General features: G+C 44.3%; 1 protein-coding gene across 2 annotated transcripts in view; it reads right to left on the reverse strand.

Moving 5' to 3' along the window:
• Positions 1-18,914, reverse strand: part of NRCAM (neuronal cell adhesion molecule) — a 319,780-nt gene extending 300,866 nt beyond the window's left edge. The window contains exon 1 of one of the 2 annotated variants that reach the window (XM_061414005.1): positions 18,654-18,914. The gene's annotated coding sequence lies outside the window, so the exon portion shown is untranslated. The remainder of the gene's footprint in view (positions 1-18,653) is intronic. The other variant, XM_061414004.1, reaches the window with a different exon arrangement.
• Between the last annotated feature and the right edge of the window lie 4,615 nt (positions 18,915-23,529).

Below are 23,529 nucleotides of genomic sequence, written 5' to 3' on the forward strand. Positions count from 1 at the left end.
TACCATAATTCCATTTTTTATTTGGAATTTTCTACTTTTTTTTTTATTAAATAAACTAAACCTTAGGACTACCTTCTGTAGGAAATAACAGGAAAAAATTTGCATTGATCAATCATGCTTTTTCTAATCTGTTACATCAGTTAATTCACAGTAACCACTTCACAGGGACACAGCAGTCAACTTTTCCACTAGTTGGGTGATTCCCCTGTCAGCCTTCTTAGTAATGAATGCAGGCTCACTCAATTCAAAGACTTCACATTTCCAAAGAGAACAGGGTTACTTCCCCACAAGAGTTTCCACTCTCTGATTTCTCCACCAGGGAGTAGTCCCATTTTGAGCTTCCCTCAAAGTATAGCAACAATGTTGGGTCACATGAAGCCTCCACTTTGCCAGCTGCATACTGCCTGAAGTTTCATTCACCCAGAGGTCAGAAACTGTGAGTTCTGGGACTCTTCCTGGTGTCCCAGGAATGGCTTTGAAGTTGGGCTGCTCATGGTATTTTGTGTGCACTGAACTGCTGCCTAAAACTGAGTTTCCTAACTTCAGTCTATTCTGAATTAAGAGCTTGCTGTATGTGTTATACACACACTGCAAGCCTATGAAATCCGACTTCAGGTGCTGTCTGGACACCATGGAGCATTACAAATTCCCCAAGGGGATGACCAACAACAATCAACAGGATGGTTATCTTATAGGTGTGTAGTTCTCAAGTTTGAAACTTAACTGTTACTATAGAAATAAAATATAAAAGGAGCTGTCCATCTTGGAAAACAGAAACTCATTCAAGGGCTTTCTATTGAACATGGAAAGAACTCGTCTGCATAATTTGCTTTCTGTAAAAATAAAAAGCTTTCTTGGGAATGTGCCAGAGTTATCTGACTGTGTAACATATGAACCACCAATGTCTAAGCACATTTTAAAAAGTAACAATTTACATATTTTTTAAAATTAGGGTAATTTGCCTTCCACAAATCTATTGATGAAAATGATCACAACATCAAGTCATATGGAGAATCTGAAAAGCTTTATTCAATTATCTGAGGGCACAGTCCCATGATTTGAATATGCTATGGGTTAGACTATCTGGTGGCTCAGAAGGTAGTCTGCCTGCAATGTAGGAGACCCAGGTTCGATCCCTTGGTCAGGAAGATCTCCTGGAGAAGGGAATGGCTACCCACATCAATATTCTTGCCTGGAAAATCCCATGGACAGAAGAGCCTGACAGGCTACAGTCTGTGGGGTTGCAGAGAGTCGGACACGACTGAGTGACTAACTTGGTCAGACTTTCTACTTTACCTAAATAACATCTTCAGGATATGAAATGACACTTTTCCCTATACAAGTTTTTTAAGGGAAATGAAGGTTTCTCCCAGAAGTTTGGGTGATAATCTATAAGTCACCACATGCAGAAACTAAAATTCCATTCTTTGTCATTTCCCAAAGCAGGATAACATAGTAGTTCTTAGGAGATAAAATTATGGGATGGAGTCAGACTCCTTGGGTTAGAATCCCAGTTCTACACCTGAAGAGTTGTGCAATTCTTATCCATCACTTAAACCCCCTAAGCCTCTGTTCCCTCATCTGTAAAATGGGCAAAACAGCATATAGTAGGGATGGCAAACTATGGCCCACGGGGCAAACCTGGCCCATCACATAAAGGGTGATTTATGGGGTATAAGAATGCCACTCACTTACATATTGTCTATGACTCAGAAAGGCTGCATGACCTACGAAGTCCAAAATATTTACTCTCTGTTCCTTTACAGAAAGATTCTGTTGGCCTCTGACATAAAGGGCTGTCATAAGATTAAAACCATAAAGACTAAATGAGATCACTCATGTAAGATGCTTTATATACATAAGCAACCAGTAAGATGATAAATGACAGGGATGACTGTCATTTATCAATGGTAAAATGTTGTAAAATCATTGTGCTTTCATTTCCTCAAATTCAGAGAGACATCTTTATATATATATATACACACACACACACATATATATACACACACACACACATATATATATACATATATATATCTCACCACAGGAGCAGGCTGCCCATGAAGCAATGCCTCAGGATCACAGGCTCGGCTCCTTTTTTGATGGAGGTGGCCGAGGTGGTTTGATAGCAGGATGTGAGATGCAGCTGTCAGGCAGGGCAGGGAACCCATGGGCCACAGACAGCAGCTGCTACGAGTCGTCCATGTCAAGTAACTGATACCCTGCCCCCTCCTTGATGGAGGCTCTCTTGGTCACAGATGTGTGACACACGCATATTTATCACTGGTCCCACTCCTAACTGGAGAGGGGACTGGAGAAGAAATGGGGACGGCTGAAATTATGCTCAGATGATGAGCAGAGCCCTTCCCATTTTCCCTGGCAGTAACTGCTTTCCTATGATGCATTCTGTGCATTCAGAGTTGTTGGAAATGAGAGTGTTCAGTTCAGTTCAGTTCAGTTCAGTCACTCAGTCGTGTCCAACTCTTTGCGACCCCATGGACTGCAGCACTCCAAGTCTTCCTGTCCATCACCAACTCTCAGAGTTTATTCAAACTCATGCCTTCCAACCATCTCATCCTCTGTCATCCCCTTCTCCTCCTGCCTTCAATCTTTCCCAGCATCAAGGTCTTTTCAGATGACTCAGTTCTTTGCATCAGAGAGTGTAGTTCTGAGCATAAAGTTTTAAGATGTGAGTTTAGTGTGACAAAACAAGTCAGAATAATAACGTGGACTTAAAAGGTAGTTCATTTATACTAGAATTGGCACTGCTAGGCCCATATTAACACATTTGCAAGGCTGCAGTCCATGGGGTCGCGAAGAGTCGGACACGACTGAGCGACTTCCTTTTCACTTTTCACTTTCATGCATTGGAGAAGGAAATGGCAGCCCACTCCAGTGTTCTCGCCTGGAGAATCCCAAGGATGGTGGAGCCTGGTGGGCTGCCGTCAATGGGGTCGCACAGAGTCGGACATGACTGAAGCGACTTAGCAGCAGCAGCAGCAGCAAGTACACTTTGGTTGACACCGAATGCTACAATGGTTCCCATAAATCTTTCAAACCACCATCATAAAATTGTGTTTCAAGGAAAATATTTAAAAGACCTAATGAGTTTATACTGAGAGGGTGATTTTCAGAAACAAACCACTCCTGCCCTCTGCTCCCTCAAGAGCCCTGGACATTTCACTCCATCCATTGGTACCTCATTGTCCTGAATGGAAAAGAGAAGCTGTAAGACCTGCAAAAGTGATAACAGCCTGATTCCAAATTATTTCCTGCTGGATACTCATAAGTTTTCATTAACCTTTCCTGACTCCAGAAGGAGACTGCAAATTGGCAAATAATTTACATATTAAAACGAAATTCCTGAATCACACAAACTCAGAGGTTGTAAAGTCCTTGGTGCTCATCCCAAGAACCCTCCTCCAAAATCATCTCACTGATATGATTTGAAACAAGTGGGCCCTTCTATGGATGAGGCAGTTCATTAATGCAGTACATATGGCACTAATAATTAGGATCACCGCCATGAAGGAGGGTTTCCCAGATGGTGCAGTGGTAAAGAATCCACCAGCCAATGCAAGAGATGCAAGACAAGTGGGTTCAATCCCTGGGTCCAGAAGGTCCCCTGGAGAAGGAAATGGCAACCCATTCCAGTATTTTTGCCTGGGAAATCTCATGGACAGAGGGCATGGCCAGCTACAGTCCATGGGGTTGCAAAGAGTCAGACATGACCGAGCATGCATGAATGCCATGAAGGCACTTACCATCCAAGACAGACAAGACTGGCACTGGTGAAAGTGAAGAATTCACAGCAAGTGGACAGACATCATTAAGGATCAGCTTAAATGGCTTCCAAATTGCCAATTCATTCCAACTAATATTCAAGTTGATTAAAAGTGCTTGGCCATCCTGCTTCCTCAATTAGACAGACGTGCTGCCTAATGATAGTTAGCTGGAGACTTCTCCACAGGGCCACTCCTCACCCTGTCCTGCTGAAGCAGCATGCCCACTGAGGCAGATTGGCACCTCAGTCACACCTTTGTTTTCCTCAGTAACAGGAAATGTCAGCCACCACACTGTTTTTCAAGTCAAGAGATTCGTCCCAATTGGCAAGGAGCAGCCAGGGTACCTGCAGAGATTTCCACAAAATAAGCCCCCTGAAGTTTTCAAGAGATGACAATTTACACAAGAAAGGCAGCCAAGTTGGAGTCAACCTGATTACACTCAAAAAAGAGTAATCCACTGATTAAACCACCAACTTCACATTTGTCCAGTGAATCAAATGAATACTCTCACCATTCCCAGTATTCCTGTGCTTTCTATACACATACTCCTTGGTACTGATGCTTTCGAACTGTGGTGTTGGAGAAGATTCTTGAGAGTCCCTTGGACAGCACAAGGAGGTCAAATCAGTCAATCCTAAAGGAAAACAACCCTGAATATTCATTGGAATGATGCTGAAGCTGAAGATCCAATATTCTGGCCACCTGATGCAAAGAGCTGACTCATTGGAAAAGACCCTGATGCTGGGAAAGATTGAAGGCAGGAGGAGAAGGGGATGACAGAGGATGAGATGGTTGGATGGCATCATCAACTCAATGGACATGAGTCTGAGCAAGCTCCAGGAGTTGGAGATGGACAGGGAAACCTGGTGTGCTGCAGTCCACGGGGTCCCAAAGAGTGGACGCACCTGAGCGACTGAACAACAGCTCTTTGGTATACGAAGTAGACGCTGATAGATATAGATATGGACATAGACATGGGAAGGGGCTATATTTTCACCCTTTCTTATTTGTAAGGGATAGACTTAGAAACAGGTGACTGTATTATCACATTCTGTACTGGTTTCCTAGGGCTGTGTCACAGAGTCACAGGCTGGGTGGCTTAAATGACAGATATCTACGGTCTCACAGTTCTGAAGGCTAGAAATTCAAGATCAAGGTGGCAGCAAGGTTGACTCTTTCTGACGGCTGTGGAAAAGAGTATGTTCCATGCACCCACCTGGCTTCTGGTGCTTTGCTGCAATTTCTGGTATTCCTCTGCTTGTAGGATCTCTGACTTCATCTCTACAAAGCTTTCTCCCACTGTGCCTGCCTCCAAACTTCCTCTTCTTATAAAGACACTACTCATTGAATTAGGACTCACTCTAATGACCTCATTTTAACTGTAACGACCCCATCTTCAAATAAGGTCACATTCTGAGACACTAAGAGTCAGGCCTTCAGCACATGAATCTGGGGTACATCCTTGACCTAGAACATGTTCCCATTTCTAAAGCTCCCACTTCAGCTCAATGAGGACTACTGTTTTTCAGCTTTACTGAGGTATAACTGACAAATAAAATTGTGAAATATTTAAGTGTGCATTGTGGTCATTTGATACATGTATATATCATGAAAGGATTTCCCTCATCTAGGTAATTAACATACCTATCACCTCACATATTTCCTTTGTGTGTGAGAGTATATACCTTCTATTCTCTTAGAAACAATGCAGTATTATCAACTACAGTTAGCATGTTATACATTAGATCCTCAGATTCTATTTGTCTTTCAGCTGAAAGGCTGTTCCCTTGCATTAATCTCTCCCTATATCCCCACCCCCAGCCCCTGGAAACCACTTTTCTACTCTGAGTCTGACTCTTTTTTTTAAAAGATTCTACATATAAGTCATATCATGCAGTATCTGTCTTTCTCCATCTGGATTATTTCACTTAGCATAATGTCCTTCAGATTCATCTATGCTATCACAAATGGCAGGATTTCCTTTATGGCTGAACAATATTCCATGTGTATATATATTGATACCACAATTTCTTTATCCATTCAATTGTTGATGGACAGGTAGTTTCCATTTCTTGGCTATTACGAATAATTCTGCAATAAACACTCACTAAAACCCACTAACTAGTTGGGAAAGACCATGCTATAACTCAACTCACATCTTATTGAGTTGGAATATAAAGGAAAGTACAGATAGGAGTACTCAATAGCCAACCCCAAAGGAGAAAGTTCTATTTTTAAAGCTTCAGCCTGAGCTCTCCTGATCTGTTTCCCACACTAGCCTTTTTCCACTTTGCATTTCAGTACTGTATGCCTCACTTCTGATTTCTTCCAGTTCAGAGGGTGAAAATCAATCTCAAAAAGTGCCTCAGCTCAATCAATGTGCAGCCACCCAGAGACCTCTGGAGAGAAGTGGCGAGCACCAGCTTCAGACAGTGAAGGGAAGGAAAGCCCTGTGCAAATCTGGAATTGCCAGCTGCCAGAAAAGGCAGAAAATTACAGAGGAACTCTTTGGGTCACAAGGATGTCATTTAGGGCTCCACAGTGGCAATTTCAAAAATGGCACCCTTCTGGATGGAGTGATTTCACCTGCCTGCTCAACTGTTTAATTGAGATCCAGGAAACAAATTATAATCATACAGAATCCAGGCATGAAATTATGAATGCAGGATTTTCCACGGTCTAGACTTCATTGTTTATGTCCTGAAACAGGGTGGGGGACAAAATCCCTTGAATTTTCTCCAACCAAAGATCCACTTGACATTTTGCAACATTCATGGATTCAGTTATTTATTCATACATTCGTTCATTCATCAAACATGGGGACTTGTGCATACACATTACCATGCATGAGAAATGCAGCTGAGGTTCCTCATGGAACAGAACACTGGGCTTCCATGCGTAGAAGACTGGGTAAGGCTGACAGAATTCTATTATGAGCAAAGCCAAAAATGCCTGGGTTATCTGGATGACAATTTTGTTATCAGCTTTCCTTTTTCATGAAAGAATTGGGCCTCTCAATGTTATCAAGAGCAAATATCAAATATTCTCATACAATCAAGGCAGTTCCCCTCACCTACCACCTGTCTACCTCTTCACTGATTTTTATTTAGCCTTATTTGCTTGAGTTCCACTTGGTATTAGTATCTATCATGTTCTTTATTCATCTACTTTTTAGATAGTCTTGAAAAACTATTTGTGAATTCAACTTTGATAGGAGCAAATGCACTCCAGTATTCTTGCCTGGAGAATCCTCTGGATAGGGGGGCCTAGCAGGCTACAGTCCATGGGGTCACACAGAGTTGGACAGGACTGAGTGACTAGTGTGTGCACACACACGCACACACACACACACACTCATCATATCATCCTTGTGCAAAGTGAAGAATCTTCTTTAACCTTAATAATCACCCCAAATATGCTTGGCAAGTTCCCATTTTCATATATCTAATTTTCTCTAGCTGGAGCCATCTGTATATAGAGGAACAAATAGCTGGAGAGAAGAGATGATCTCACGAAGAATTTAACTGTGTTATGCTGAAAGAACTAACCTTTTGACTCCTGGTGAATTCTGTTCAATGTCTTTTTTCCCCAAAATAAATAATGTACTATCAGTTTTTGTTTTTCAGAGTGACCTATGAGTTATTTCTATTTTCTAATGTCAAGTTACTTCAGTGACCTAAAGTGCCAAAATAAAATCTTTTTAAAATATTTAGAAAGGAGGGGATGGATAAATCAAGAGTTTGGGATCAACATATAATACCACTATGTATAAAACAGGCAAAGAGCAAGGACCTAATGTATAGCATCGGGAATCAAACTCGATATCTTGTAATAATCTATAATGGAAAAGAATATAAAAAATATATATATATATATGTATATACAAATCGCTTTGCTACATACCTGAAACTAACACAACACTGTAAATCAACTATATTTAAATTTAAAAAATTATAAATATATTTGGTATTGGATGCTATGGAGATTAGTCTCCATTAGCCAAGCAATTGACACAAACATTTTTATTTTCCTTTCTCCTTTTCAGATTTTATGAATAAGTTATTCTCTTTCGATCACTCTTTCATTCTCTCCTCATTACCTAAAATGTCTCTCGCTCCTTCTGCTAGAGGAGACTTCTCTGGGATGTCACAGTTCTCACCTGAGCCTTCCTTCCATTTGAATCCTTCATACTCACTAATCTCGACTCTTCCAATCCCAGTCCAAGCAAATAAACCTGACCACAAATTCCCACCTTTCCTGCTGTTTAATGAGTCCCCTCAGAGTTTGGGGACAGCAATAACCCCTTAATGTATTATATCTTCCAGTATGATTTTGTACCACGGTAACTCTTACTAGAAACACATACAGAGCCATGGAGCTTTTAAACCCTATCCCAACTATGAAAATGCAAGTTACCTTAAAATCTATTAATATGAGACATACAAAGTATATATCATGATTTATGTAAAATACAACATGTGGTTTAAGTTATATAATAAAATCTGAAGTCAATTCACTTTTGTTTATATTACACTATTAATTATCTCTAAATTTTTATTTTACTGTTTTGTTCATATTACCATCATTTCATCATTATTCTGCTAACAGCAGAACTCTTCATTTGAATGTATTAAATGTATATAAAAAGGCTTTTCACTATCATGCTACTAACCATCAGAACAAAACTATATCATCAAGTCATTTAAATGGTCACAGGAACTCTGTGCTCAGTACTCTGTAACAGCCTAAATGGGAAAATAATTTGGAAAAGAATAGATACATGTATATGTATAATTGAATTATTTTGCTGTACACCTGAAACTAACACATTATGAATGAACTATAATATAAAATAAAACATTTTAAAAATCAGAAATTACCCACAAATTATTTCAATAACCCTGACTTTCCAGTAGCTATATGATTATTCCAGTTATATACACAGCTGACTTCTCCTTCAGAAATATTCTAAATCAGATGCTCCTGACCAAACTGAATGAGGAAACCACGTACTGTGTTAAAAACTTCAATAGAACCTATAATGGTGATGGACTCCTACAAGAAGCAGAAAGCTGAAATCACTCTGCATAAATACACTCATATAGGAAACAGCACTGAATAGTCAATATTTAGGCCCGATTTATCTTGTCATATACCACAACAATCAATACCAAAACACTGTAATGAGATTTTACAAGGGACGCTGATTGGGCATTTCTGTGTTTATTTCACTGGAGCCTAGCGGGGAAGGGGCAGGACAGCCAGAGTATTTGCAATGCAATTAGTGGAGGACCAGTGCATCTGAGTGTATGCCAGACGCAGGGGCCTCCCCTAATTCACGCGGCCCAGCGTGTTAATGGGGTGCACAACATCGAACTGAACTTCCTACAGTTTGAAAACTTTTGTCAGTTAACTAGATGTTTACCGAGTGCCTAGCTTCAGCACTCAACATCTAGCTCTCTGGATGTGGTTCCAGCACCATCTGTCACTTAAGCTTCCCCAGATTCAAAAATTTCAATTCAAACTAATCTACTCGGCACTCTAACTGAAGCTATAATTCAAACTTCAACATGAAGCTTGAATTCCTTTTCAGTGTTCTTCAACTTTGACCCAGCTCCCCCCGCCCCTCCTTCGCTGAAAAGGGCCAAGACAACAGCCCAGCAAGTGGGGCAGGCAAAACAGACCTCCTTTGTTCACTTCTGTCCTTTCAGCTCCCTATTGAGGTGAGGGACTGAAAAGCCGCACAGGGCTCTGGAAGGCAGCGGCGCACCAGCTCCAGCCATCCCTCCTCAAAGACCCAAAAGCTCCAGGACGAAACACTTTCGACAGTCCATTTTTACCTTAAAGGCATAACGAATGGAAGATTACTACATTTCCCCTTCCCTTTCCCTTGAGAGAGAATCTGTTAAGGGTGTTTAACAGGAGTTTGGAATGTTCGTCCAAAATGTATGCTGTAAATCACACCATTCAAACGCCAGGGGCACTGAAAAGTGGCATGAAATTAGCTTTAAAGTTGAAATTTGGAGAAACGATCAGTCCGCGTCGAATACATCTACTGAATTTTTTGAATGCTCTCAGCCCACTTGAGAAAGATAAATCAAATTCACTGCATATTACACAGTTGAAGACCTCCTACAGGATTCCCTCAGATGGCCTTGGGAATCTATTTTCTTGATTCCAGAGGACTTTAAACCAATACGCCACGCACATCAGAAAATTCAAATACACGTATGAATATGGATGTATACTCAAAATATTCTTTCCAGCCCTTCCTATCATCATTTAATAAGAAGAATCTTTTTAATTCTTATTTTATTTTTTTATTTTCATTTATTTATTTGGCGGCATTGGGTCTTAGTTGAAGCACATGGGCTTAGCTGTCCCACAGTATGTGGGATCTTAGTTTCCAGACTAGGGATCAAACCTGCATCCTCTGCATTAAAAGGCGGATTCTTAATCACTGGACCACCTGGGAAGTCCCAAGAAGAAAGTTTTAAGTATCATTTTCACTGGATAGTAATGTGTCCTTTCACTTTCATGTGAATTAAACAACGCTTTAGCAGGGAACAATATGGAAGATAACCAGGAAACAATTAAGACAGGGCAAGATTTGTTTGTCATTCCTGTTTTTAAACAGAATAAGCCATTTGAACAGTATGTGGAGTAGATAAGAATTTGTAGGTTTATTCCCTTTATCACTGGCACTTCTTTTCTTAAATTAATTAATTTATTTTAATTGGAGGCTAATTATTTTATAGCTTTGTACTGGTTTTTGCCATATATTGACATGAATCAGCCACGGGTATACCTGTGTCCCCCCATCCCAAACCCGCTCCCACCTCCCTCCCCATCCCATCCCTCTGGGTTGTCCCAGTGCACCAGCTTTGAGTGCCCTGCTTCATGCATCGAACTTGGACTGGTCATCTATTTCACAGATGTTAATGTACATGTTTCAATGTTATTCTCTCAAATCATCCCACCCTCGCCTTCTCCCACAGAGTCCAAAAGTCTGTTTTTTATATCTGTGTCTCCTTTGCTGTCTTGTATATAAGGTCATCGTTACCATCTTTCTAAATTCCATATATATATGTTAATATACTGTATTGGTATTTTTCTTTCTGACTTACTTCACTCTGTATAAAAGGCTCCAGTTTCATCCACCTCATTAGAACCAACTCAAATGCATTCTTTTTAATAGCTGAGTAATATTCCACGGTGTATGTGTATCACAGCTTCCTTATCCATTAGTCAGCCAATGGACATCTAGGTTGCTTCCAGGTCCTGGCTATTGTAAACAGTGCTGCAATGAACATCAGGGTACATGTGTCTCTTTCAATTCTGGTTTCCTTGGTGTGTACGCCCAGCAGTGGGATTGCTGGGTCATATGGCAGTTCTATTTCCAATTTCTCCACAGTGGCTGTACTAGTTCGCATACCCACCAACAGTGTACGAGGGTTCCCTTTTCTCCACACCTTCTCCAGCATTTATTGTTTGTAGACTTGTTGATGGCAGCCATCCTGACTGGCGTGAGATGGTACCTTATTGTGGTTTTGATTTGCATTTCTCTGATAACGAGTGATGTTGAGCATCTTTTCATGTGTTTGTTAGCCATCTGTATGTCTTTTTTGTAGAAATGTCTATTTAGGTCTTTGGCCCATTTTTTGATTGGGTAGTTTATTTTTCTGGTATTGAGCTGCATGAGCTGTCTGTATATTTCTGAGATTAATTGTCAGTTGCTTCATTTGTTATTATTTTCTCCCATTCTGAAGGCTGTCTTTTCACTTTGCTTATAGTTTCCTTCATTGTGCAAAAGCTTTTAAGTTTAATTAGGTCCCATTTGTTTATTTTTGCTTTTATTTCCATTACTCTGGGAGCTGGGTCATAGAGGATCTTGCTGTGATTTATGTCAGAGAGTGTTCTGCCTATGTTTTTCCTCTAGGAATTTTATAGTTTCTGTTCTTACATTTCGATCTTTAATCCATTTTGAGTTTATTTTTGTGTATGGTGTTAGAAAGTGTTCTAGTTTCATTCTTTTACAGGTGGTTGACCAGTTTACCCAGCACCACTCATTCAAGAAATTGTCTTTTCTCCACTGTGTATTTTTGCCTCCTTTGTCAAAGATAAGGTGCCCATAGGTGCATGGATTCATCTCTGGGCTTTCCATTTTGTTCCACTGATTTATATTTCTGTTTTTGCCTGGTACTTCTTATATTCGCTAGATTTTCAGTCACTTGAGGGAAACCCTGTATAAGACTTTTAAAAATTAACCTTTTCTCATTTGAAATTTCAAGCTTGTAGGCCAATAAAATAGGTCAATGACACTGACACCACATCTTCCTTATTAGTTCAGCTATGCAATTATAATTGGGTGGTGAGTTTACTGTCACCTTTGAAGATTCTGTGGTGGGGAGAAATGCCTAATACAGACTTGTAATTGACAACTCAGGCACATCCCTAAACAGTCAGCATACTGTCTTTCTGTTTCCAGATATGAGGCAAATGTGCTCTTCATCTGGGTTACAATAATGGTGTCAAATTTTTTAATAAAATAAAAGCATACTAATATGGAATCTAAGGGAAAGTTGCTCTCTTTGAAACTCCATGGAATTCTCCAGGCCAGAACACTGGAGTGGGTAGTCTTTCCCTTCTCCAGCGGGTCTTTCCAACCCAGGGATCGAACCCAGGTCTCCTGCATTGCAGGTGGATTCTTTTCCAGCTGAGCCACAGGGGAAGCCCAACATGGAATCTAACCTCAGAGCAAAATCACTTAGGACAAGAGAACTATGGACATATAATACTCTAATTCAACAGTTTTTTTAAAAAATCACATAAATGTGTGTCTCCAAGGCTGGTTTCTCCTGGACTAAGACATAAATCCCACAGCATCCATTTCGTGCTCTGCACAAAGTATAGGCTCAATTAACACTTGGAAGGAACCACACATTTCCTTATTGGTAAACAATAAACCATTAAGTTATAAAACACTGAGTAGCTTATTCATAATACATGTCATATTAACTTATGCCTTTCAAAAGTAACAGTTATAGTTCTTTACACCCATGAGGCTGGCTAATATCAACAAAAGAGAATGTATGTGTCAGTGAAGATGCAGAAATACTGAACTCTTATGCACTGCTCCTGGAAATGTAAAATGTAAAACAGCTGCCATGGAAAACAGTGGTTCTGCAAAACATTAAAGTAGAACTACCACACGACTGAGCAATCTTACTTCTGGGTATATACCCAAAAGAAATGAAGGCAGTGATTCAAAAAGATAGATCTATACACCCATGTTCAAGGCAGTATTATTTACAATAGCCAAAACATGCAAGCAGCCTAATGCATTGACAGATGTATTTAAAAAAACACCGTATGTACATACAATGGAATATTATTCAGTTTTTAAAAAGGTAGGAAATTCTGACACATGGATGAGCCTTGAAGACATTATGCTAAGTGACTTAAGCCAGTAGAAAAATACAGATACTGTATGATTCCACTCATGAGGTAATCAGGGTGTCCAATGCAAAGACAGATAGTAGAATGATATTCAACAAGAGCTGGCAGGGGGCACGGGGAGTTACTGTTTTAATGGACAAAGAGTTTCAGTTTGGGAAGACGAGAAAAGTTCTGGGGATGGACAGGGGTGATGGTGCTAGTGGTAAAGAACCCGCCTGCCAATGCAGGAGACGTAAGAGACACAGGTTTGATCCCTGGGTCGGGAAGATCCTCTGGAGGAAGGCATGGTAAGCCCTCCAGTATTCTTGCCTGGAGAATTCCATGGACAGAGGAGCCTGGCGGGCTACAGTCCATGGGGTCGCAAAGAGTCGGACACGAATGAAGTGACTTAGCACATCACAGCACAGATGGCTGCACAGCAATGTGAACTAACTGATGCCACTAAGCCCCCACAGTTAAAAATGGTTAAAACAGTAGATTTTATGTTAAATATATATAAACACCACAATAAAAAAGTAACAGCAAATGAATTCACGTTTTCTACAAATATCTTGCATTTGCTCCCCCCATCTAAAGACAACCTGACATTGAACATGTTAGCGTTGCTAAAACTGGAGGCAGAGCCATTCCCATATTTTCTCCATGCCACCCTCTCCTTCATATTTTGAGAGGGGAAATCAACATTCATCAGTTCCTTGTGGCACATTTTCTTGTTCTTAGAAACTTTAGCCTTTGATGCCAATAAAGACTCTTTCAAACTAAAGGGGCTTTTCATTTTTCTGGGTGGACAAAGGTTAAATAAAATGTGCCACTGGATTCTTGCCCCTAGCATCTCTGGAAGCTAGCAGAGACCTGCCTTCTCCTAGGTCCTCACCTGGAAGGAAAGTTCTGGGTTCCTTGAGGTGGGGGAAACATGAAACATAAAAGCAAAGGTGCTTCTAAATGTATTTTGTAAATTCCAATCATTCCAAACCATCTCAGCCCTGGTGATTCAGAGAGTAAAGAATCTGCAATGCAGGAGACCCATGTTCAGTCCCTGAATTGGGAAGATCTCCTGGAGAAGGGAATGGCAACCCACTCCAGTATTCTTGCCTGGAGAATCCCCATGGACAGAGAAGCCTGGCGGGCTACAGTCCATGGGGTTGCACAGAGTCTGACATGACTGAGCGACTAACAAACACACACTAGTACTTGAAGCCTGACCTCAAGCAGTCTTTGGATACAAACAGACAAAATGTCCTATAAAAGAATACCCAAGGAGCTCCATATTCTAGTTGAATCTGCTATGGGTTACCATGCTTCTCAGATGGGAAATGTTCTTTGGAAATGAGGATGAGACTCCAAAGGCGGCTGGCAGAGGCAGCAAATTGACGTTATGGACTGAACTGTGGCCCCCAAAGCCATCTGTTGAAGCCCTGATGCTCAATGTGACTGTATTTGGAGATAGGGCACTTTTAGGAGGTCATTAAGGTAAAATGGGGCTTCTTTGGTGGCTCAGTTGGTAAAGAATCCTCCTGCGATACAGGGGATTACTTACAGCACAGGAGACCCAAGTTCAATCCCTGGGTCTGGAAGTTCTCCTAGAGAAGAAAATGACAACCTACTCCAGTATTCTTGCCTGGAAAATCCCATGGACAGAGGAGCCTGGTGGGCTACAGTCCACGGGGTTGCAAAGAGTTGGACACGACTTAAGAGACTAAGCCACAAGGTGAAATGAGATTATATGGGTGGGGTCCTAACTCAATAGGTTCCACGGCCTTATAGGAGAGGAAGAGAGGGAACTCTTCATAGGTGCAGTCTGAGGAAAGGGTATATTCGCACACAGGGAGCCATCTGCCAGCCAGGAAAACAGCTCTGACCAGAACCCAGGCTGACACTCTGGTCTCGGACTTCTAGACTCTAGAACATCTATAAGAGCATGAATGTTTATGAGCTGCCCAATCTATGTGCTTTGTACAGCAGCCCAAGCTAACTAAGACAAAGACCTTATGATCTCATGGTGAGACAATCAGGAATTAAAAGCCTGGTGTCTTGGAGGTTACCCTTAGGGGAACGTAATGACCGGTAGGAGCCACAAGAGGGCTTTCTTGGACCTTCATAAAGGTCTGTTGCTTGATTTGAACACAGTTACACCGTGTATTCAGTCTATGCAAGTTTATCAACTGTATATTATGATACATGGGAAAAGAATCTGTGTAAGTCTGTAGCCATAAATGATAAAAACCAGTATTAGTCTTCCTGAGGGCAGGAGCTCTGCTTTACTCAACACTGCATCCCCAGGGCTTAGGACAGCAGGCCACACACTCAGTAAATGTGAATAAATGAATGAATGAATGAAAGTATCTCTTTACCAGAAAAGCTTCATGAGGGGGGCCATTAAATAGCTCCCTTGTACATACACTACATCATATCCACAGGTTCTATTTCTATTTAACTGATCATACAAGGAAAACTATCCTACATGAAAGAATTATTTGAAATATTCTTAAGGAAATTTTCTACAGTCCAAGTGTACACATTCTTAGCACCCTCTCACCCTCCTGAAGCACTCACACCCAACGCATTCTCACATCAGCCTCACCGGAAGTACCATTTCCGAAGATGACTTTGCTTTTCATTTACTGTCCCTGCTGCGTTGTAAGTAGACTGGCCTACAGCCCAAAGACCTCACCACTACCCTATGTTAATCAGCTGGGTGACCTCTCTGAGCCCCACTGTATTCATTTGGAAACCCAAAGGTTAAGGAACAGTGTTTCCTTACAGCTCTGAAATTCCTGAATTGCCTGAAATGTTTAGCAACTTTCCTGTAACAAAGTAAAAGGCAAATTGAAAAAAAGACCATGAGTCAGTAGGATTAAGAAAGCAAAATGAATTCATTTTTCCAATTGGTCAGTCAATTACAATCATCCTAAAAGCTATTCCAGGAAGAACTGATTTCACTTTCCTTCAAATTCTTGTTTCTTTCAGTCAACAAGGAGCATCTTTATAAATGTGCCCCAGTCATACACTTAGGATAGCTAACGCTTTCCTAAGATTCTACACTAGGGTCTTATTCAAAATCAACACCCAATTTGAGGAGGAAAACTGCCACAGTCAAAAGATTCAAGGCTGGGGACCTGAAATCGAAATGTATGTATGCCAAATGGAAACGTTTGCCTTTTCTTCAAGTTTTCTTAAAAATTCTGATGTGCCAGGAACCTCTCAGCCTCTCTGGAATCGCAAGGGGTCATAGTCACTAAGAACAGTCCAGTGACTGTAACTGGTTGTACTGTGGGTTAACAGCCAAGTACTTAAAAGCTAACAGAAATAAAGGAACATGTAAAGGAATTGAGGGGCAATACAGTGCAGTAAAACAGGCTATTTCACAGTACAATTCACTGAATTACAATATTGACTGCTACTAGGAGGTCTGCAGGGGCCAGAATTAAATGGGCTTACAATATGTCCTTGATTTTGAACACTGGGTGATTTTAGGCTTCCCCTAAACTGATGACAAGCTTCCAAAAGGCCACATTTTCAGTCCTGGATGGACAAAAAGCTAATCCTTGCTTCCTCATTTCCTAGCTATGTGGCCTTGGGAAAGTTACTTGACCTGTCTCCAGTCTCCTAATTTTTAACATGTGGCTGCTGTGAAAATTGAGATGATAGATACATGTAACATGCACAGCGCCCCGCACCTCCGACGCGCGCTCAGACTCTCATTACCCGTAAAGATCAAAGTATCCAATTGCCTAAATCCACTTCAGTACTTCTGGCAGGTCTCATTTACTCGTAAGCTATTATTACAATATTTTAATAACAGGGCACGGTTAGCAAAAACAGTGTGAACCAAAGTAGCCCAACCTCCTTCCATACGTTTGTATTCAGTGGCTACTGTGTTCCTTCCTGGAGAGCCCCAGGGGGAGCTGCTGGTGCATAACTGTCCCCCGACGCACGACTCTCTCCTCCATCTCTTCTCGCTAGCGCCTGGGGCAAGGAGAGGTCCCGAGAGGTCCCATCCCTCAGAGCTGCACCTCTGCGCCTTAACCACGCGGGATCAGGAAGGAAAAGAACACTTTGCTCTTAGGACTGACTGCTCCGCGCTGGATGCAGTCTCTGGCTGGAACTGCTAGAGTGAAAACGACAGGAGAGGCTGGGTGGGAAAGGCACGCCAGCGCTAGGCGCCCTCCCCTTCGCTCGCAACTGCGCAGGGACGGCCCCCCGGAGAGCGCGGGGGACAGAAGATGCTGCTGCGGTCCGGGTGGCGGGCGGGAGGGGAGGTGACCGGGAGGGGAGGGGAGCGTCTTGCTTACCAACCTGACCCCTCTCCACCCCTCCCAACCCCCTCGCACCGGGTCCAGAGAGAACCCTCCGGCGGTGCTTGCTGCCCAGAGTACCCAGCTCTGGGAGAAATGACTCTTTGCACAGCGGCACCCGGGTTCCCCCTCTGCGCACGGGCAGATGCGGGCAGGGAATGGCTGGGTTGCTGTATGGCCGGGGACTCGCGCGCTGCGGCGCCCACCCGCACGACATGCCCAGTGCCGGGGGCGGTGCGCTGCACAGATGGCGCTCGCCGGGAGATGGATGCTCCGAGCCGGTGGTGACGGCCAGCTCAACACAACATCCCGGAGCGAAGCTGTTGCCAGATCCCACCGGTGGGAGCCTGGGCAGGGAAGGGGCTCTTCTGAGTCAGCCTCAAGCCCCGGCGAGCCAGCCCCAACAAGTCCCAGCCCCGAGAGGCCAGGCGAGGCGCCGGGGCCCCGGGGACCTGCACCTGTAGGGCCGACAAAGCCTTCGGAAAGCCTCCCACCCTATTGCTTTCGGGTGTCTCTCCTGTCTCCCATCCTTGGTTCCCCAAGTTCTCTCCAGGCTGGGGAGAGTGGAGGTCGGCTCGCCCCTGAACTCCGGCGATCCGCGCAGGTGTGAGCGCATCCGAACAAAGCCCACGCCCAGCTGTGTCTGCCGGGGCCGGAACGCGCATACGCCCGAGCGCGCCGGCTCCGCACCTGCGCTCCCAGCCCTGCCGGCCCTGCGGCGTGACAGCCCGTGCCCTCCGCTCTCCTGCCCAGAAAGCCGCAGTGCCGGCTCCAGCAGTTTCTCCAGGCCCAATGGCCCCCAAAGCCACCTCCAGACAGGGCTTCCCGGAAAGTGGGGGGCACGGATGCACAAGTTGGCCACAGTCTGGGGAGGTGATGGGGGGCCCGCCGACGCCGCTGTATCTCAGCCTGGCCCGCACCCGGCTCCGGAGGAGAAGGGGGGAGTTGATGACCAGGTTGGCCCTGCCGCAGGCAGAGCTGGCGCGGCTCTAGGAAACCCTGGTATTCCGGTGTCCCGCTGACAACACGGCCGACCCCCGCGTCCTCCTCCGTTACAGCCGTCGCCCGCGAGCGGGACCGAGTGTCACTGTCAGCCACGCACGGAGCTACTCACTTTCTTACGCCGCGCCCACCCTCGGCCCCGAGCGCCGGTGTCTTCAGTCTCCGACGAAGCTGTACCTCCGGCAGCCCTGCGCCGTCCCTTGCGCCCGCGCGGCTCAGGCTCCGACTGCGGCGCGCGTCAGCCGGCGACCCAGGCGAAGCAGGGCTGGCCCGGCGCCCGCGCGCCCCCGCCAATGCGCCCTCCCGGCCCCTCCCCGTGCGCCGCTCTCCCTCCGCCCGCGGGGCCCGCTGCGCGATCCGCCCCCACCTCGCGCTCCCCCTCCCTCCCGGTCTCCCCCGCCTCTCCCCTCCCGCCCCAGCTGCTGCTGTGGCCAATGGGCTCTGGCCGCCAGCGCCTCCGGGGACTGGGTGGCCCCTCACCTGAGCGGCCGCGCCATCACCAACCCACGTCATCCTGCCAGCGCGTGAGGTGGTGGCTGTCGGGGTGGGGATGGGGGCCTGGGGAGGGTGGGGGCCTGGGGAGGGCGGGGGCGGGGGGAGCGTTCCGGGAACGAAGATAGCTGGGATCTGGAATTTGGCTACAAAAGATGTTCCAGAAAATAATGAGTGGTTTTGAAATACCACTCTCCTGGGTTTAGGTTTCTGTGCGAGGTCTGTGGTCTGCCCCGGCTACATCTTCTTTTAAAGCATTTAATTTCTTCGAAACTCACCAGTTGGGATGGTTGAAACTGACGTCTTTTTGTTTTGCACCTCTTCTTTCCAAAGAGGGAAGCTTTAGCTGTCTGTTCCCGGCGGGAGTTGGATCTTCTGGTCCCAGAGAACAGGGTTCGTTCACATTCGCCTATTTTTCAGATTTGAGAGTATTTATGGAGAATTATTTGCAAGGTAAAGAGAGTTACGATTTTCTAAATGAGTAGTATTTTAGCCAACACACTGCGGGCTGCAAGGTTCAGACTCCGGAGCCCGCTCTGAGCTGCATGCTAGCTGATGTCCAAGATCCCTAGCCTGACTCTCAAGCTCCTCACAGGTTTGCGGCCTGGCCTCCCTAGGCTTCTTCCCAGCCACCAGGCGTCACCTCACTTGACCATTTACTGCGGGCGCCAGCCCTCCCTCCCCTCTGCTGGAGCCTTATTGCCTTCTTCTCTCGGTTAATTCAAGAAGACTTTAGTGGAACCCCGCATCCCCTTTCCTCATCCCCAGGCTCCAGGCCCTGTGCTGGGGCGGGATTCAGGAATAAAAAAGGCATAGGGTCATACTTCAAGGTCCTGATGACTCCTCTGCTGTACTCTACCTTCAATGTGAACTTGCCACTTCAACCCACAGCACCAGGCATGCCAGTGAGCAGCCTTTTCTTTCTCCTGCTGCTCCATCACTCATCCTCTCTTCCCACCAGCCAAAGGGTGCTCCAGCCACGTACCTCCAGCCACCTCCTGTTCCTGAAACATTGTGATCTCTGGCTAATGGATCTTTTCAGAGTTGTTCCCTCAGTCCCATCACTCTTCCTGCCCTGGTCCTTACCCCACCTCTTGGGTACCTCCCACCTCTCTGCAAATTGTCCAAATCCTCCTCTGAATTATTCTTTTTTAAAAAACAAAAAGAATGTGATTCTATGATACCCTTACTTAAAAGTCTGGTCTGGCTCTCTTTTGCCTGTAAAGTGAACTCCAGTCTTTCCGGCACACTTCCTCACAGTCTGTCCCTAACTTCACTCTCCATCTCCAATGAAAAGAATTTTCATAACTCTGAGTCTCTGGATGTGAGATTTCTTCCATCTAGAATATTCTTCCATCTTTTTTCATCTGGAAAACTCATGTTCATCCCTTAGAGTCTTGCTCAGTTGCTAGCTCCTCTGTAAGGTCTTTCCCAAATCCCTGTGTTTCATTGTAATAGTACTTGTCACATTTGAGTGACATGTTTGCATGTCTGACTCCACAAAATTGAACTTCTTAATGTGGATTGTCTGTCTTATTTTTGTGTGACCTTATTTCCCACCCAAACAAATGGAGCCACAATCATGTAACTCATCTCACCGTCTCATCATTCCCACCTATGTAAAGGGCTTCAGCCCCTTCACTTCCCTCCTCACCTCAGCAAGTGCCTTGAGACCCGGGTTGTCCTGCATGTCCTTCTGTTTGATACTTGGGGGATGCTGAAGGAATGAAGACAGGAAGGAATCTCGGGCAAGTGACAGTTTCTCCAAGTATAGTTTACAACAGAATAGCAACACTTAATACTCGGGGTTATTGTTAGGGTCAGTTTAAAGCACTGCACATTGTCTGTGACATAATACATACTTTTCTATTTGAAAAGCAATTGTGTGACCAGACGTCTGTCAGCTAAATACATACTTAAATAAAAAGAACAAAGACAGAAGAGGTGAAAAGTTCTGGAGAAAATGGGAACCATGGTGACGGCAACACTAAGTAATTCTGATACTGCATAATACTTGTAATGCGCTTCCCAGGTGGCACAGTGGTAAAGAATTTGCCTGCTAATGCAGGAGACACAAGAGATGTGGGTTCAATCCCTGGGTCAGGGAAGATCCCCTGGAGCAGGAAATGGCAACCCACTCCAGTATTCTTGCCTGGAGAATCTCATGGACAGAGGAGCCTGGTGGGCTACAGTCCATGTGGTTGCAAAGAGTTGGACACGACTGAGCACACACACAATACTTGTAATACTATAAAATGATTATATATTGAATAGTTTTAATTTCCAGCTTATTCAACTGCTTTGCAGTTCTACAGGGAGAACCAAACAGCTGTTACATAAAGAGCTGAAATGAAGGGAGGATGAAGGGAAAGGATTAGAAGGATGCCTGAGTGGGCAAAAAGACTATCCGTTTGGTTTGTCTGGCAATGCATGAGGCACTCTGATTTGGCTGCATATTCGCAGTGACCCATGGACAGAGCAGCCTGTGGGGCTAGTCCACGGGGTGACAAACTGTCAGGCACGACCCAGTGACTATCACTCCCGTTTTTGCAGTGATACATACACCTCCTTACCTTAACTGCTGCCCCTTATTTCATCCCTAAGCCTCACCCCATCCTGTATCCCAAGCTTTACTCCATCCTTAAACCCAGGTGAGGGCTGAGAATAACATAAGCCTGGCTGTCCCATCACTTGCTGATAAGAGAATTTGGCCTGGGCCCTGCACTACAGTAAGAATAGTAAGCACTTTACATTTATTAATTTCACCAAGCCCATGGCCACCCCAAGCAGTGTGTCCCCGTTATCATTCACATTTTAGAAAATGAGGAAAGAGAGGTTAAGTATTAGAGCTTGCATAGGTCACAAAGCTAGTGGCAGAGCTGGGATTGCAGCCTGGGCATTCTGGCTCCAGAGGCCACAGCCAAAACCACTGCACTCTGCTGCCTTTTAAAAGGCACTAAAAGTTTGTTGTTTCCATGGATGCACCAGAACCTTAGAGGATTGGAGCAGCTGCATGGGCAGGTCATGGAGCCCCCCAGTGGTACCTGAGGTGAATAAGCTTTTAGTCTTTCTCCTTCCCCACTCTTGCTATCCTGTTTCTCTTTCTTGGAATTCTCCCTCTCCTTTTTTTCTTCTTCCACTTCTTTTCTTCCCTGACCTTACTTCTCATCCTTGTTTTCTTAATCCCCAGCCATGCTTCAGGTCTCTCAGACTGCAGGCGGCCCTGCCCTAAACCCAACATTAAGTTCACCAAAACCTAACTGGGACCCAACACCATCCTGAGCTGTGTGGCCACCAGCAGGTTATTTCCTCTCTCAGTCAGTTTCCACACCTGAAATGAAGATGTTGGGCTAGGCTAGGTAAGAAAGAAAAAACAAAAACTTTAACGATGTCACTTGATAATTCTGGGGGTAACCAAGAGCATTTCTTCAGCCTGTAGGCTGAACTCTATGTTAAAAGAGGGTGGAACTCTAAGAAAAAGTGTTCCATAGTAGTACGGTTGTTGTTCAGTCCGTAAGTTGTCTCCAACTCTTTGTGACCCCATGAACTGTAGCACACCAGGCTTTCCTGTCCTTCACTATCTCCCAGGTTTTGCTGAAACTCATGTCCATTGACTTAGTGATGCCATCCAACCATCCCATCCCTCTGTCGCCCCCTTCTCTTCTTGCCTTCAATCTTTCCCAGAATCAGGGTCTTTCCCAATGAGTCAGCTGTTCACATCAGGTGACCAAAGTATTGGAGCTTCAGCATCAGTCCTTCCAATGAATATGCGGGGTTAATTTCCTTTAGGATTGACTGGTTTGACTTCTGCTGTCCAAGGGACTCTCAAGAGTCTTCTCCAGCACCACAGTTCAAGAGCATCAGTTCTTTGGTGCTCAGCCTCTTTATGGTCCAACTCTCATATCTGTACATGACTAATGGAAAAACCATAGCTTTGACTATATGGACCTTTGTCAGCAAAGTAATGTCTCTGCTTTTTAATATACTGTTTAGATTTATCATAGCAATAAGAAACGTGGGTTAAATCCCTGGATCAGGAAGATCCCCTGGAGGAGGGCATGACAACCCACTCTAGTATTCTTGCCTGGAGAATCCCATGGACAGAGGAGACTGGCAGGCTACAGTCCATAGGGTCATAGAGTTGGACACCACTGAAGCGACTTAGCACGCAACAGAAGTAACATCACACTACTTTTGCCAAATCCTTAGTTACAAGTAGGTCACAAGGTTGTTTCCTAAGAGTGGCTTACACCAGTGTCATCGTTGTTTTCATCTTCTCTGGCTGAGCAGCTACATTAGGTTTCTGACAGGGATGTGGTGAACTTAGTAACTTTTAAAGCCCTTCTCCAATAAAGCTCCAATCCTTTGGCCACCTGATTCTTAAGGGCTGACTCACTGGAAAAGACCTTGATGCTGGGAAAGATTGAGAACAGGAGGAGAAGGGGGCGAAAGAGGATGAGATGGTTGGATGCCATCACCAACTCAATGAACATGAG

This window comes from Bos javanicus, chromosome 4 (assembly GCF_032452875.1).
Source record: "Bos javanicus breed banteng chromosome 4, ARS-OSU_banteng_1.0, whole genome shotgun sequence".
NCBI lineage: Eukaryota > Metazoa > Chordata > Mammalia > Artiodactyla > Bovidae > Bos > Bos javanicus.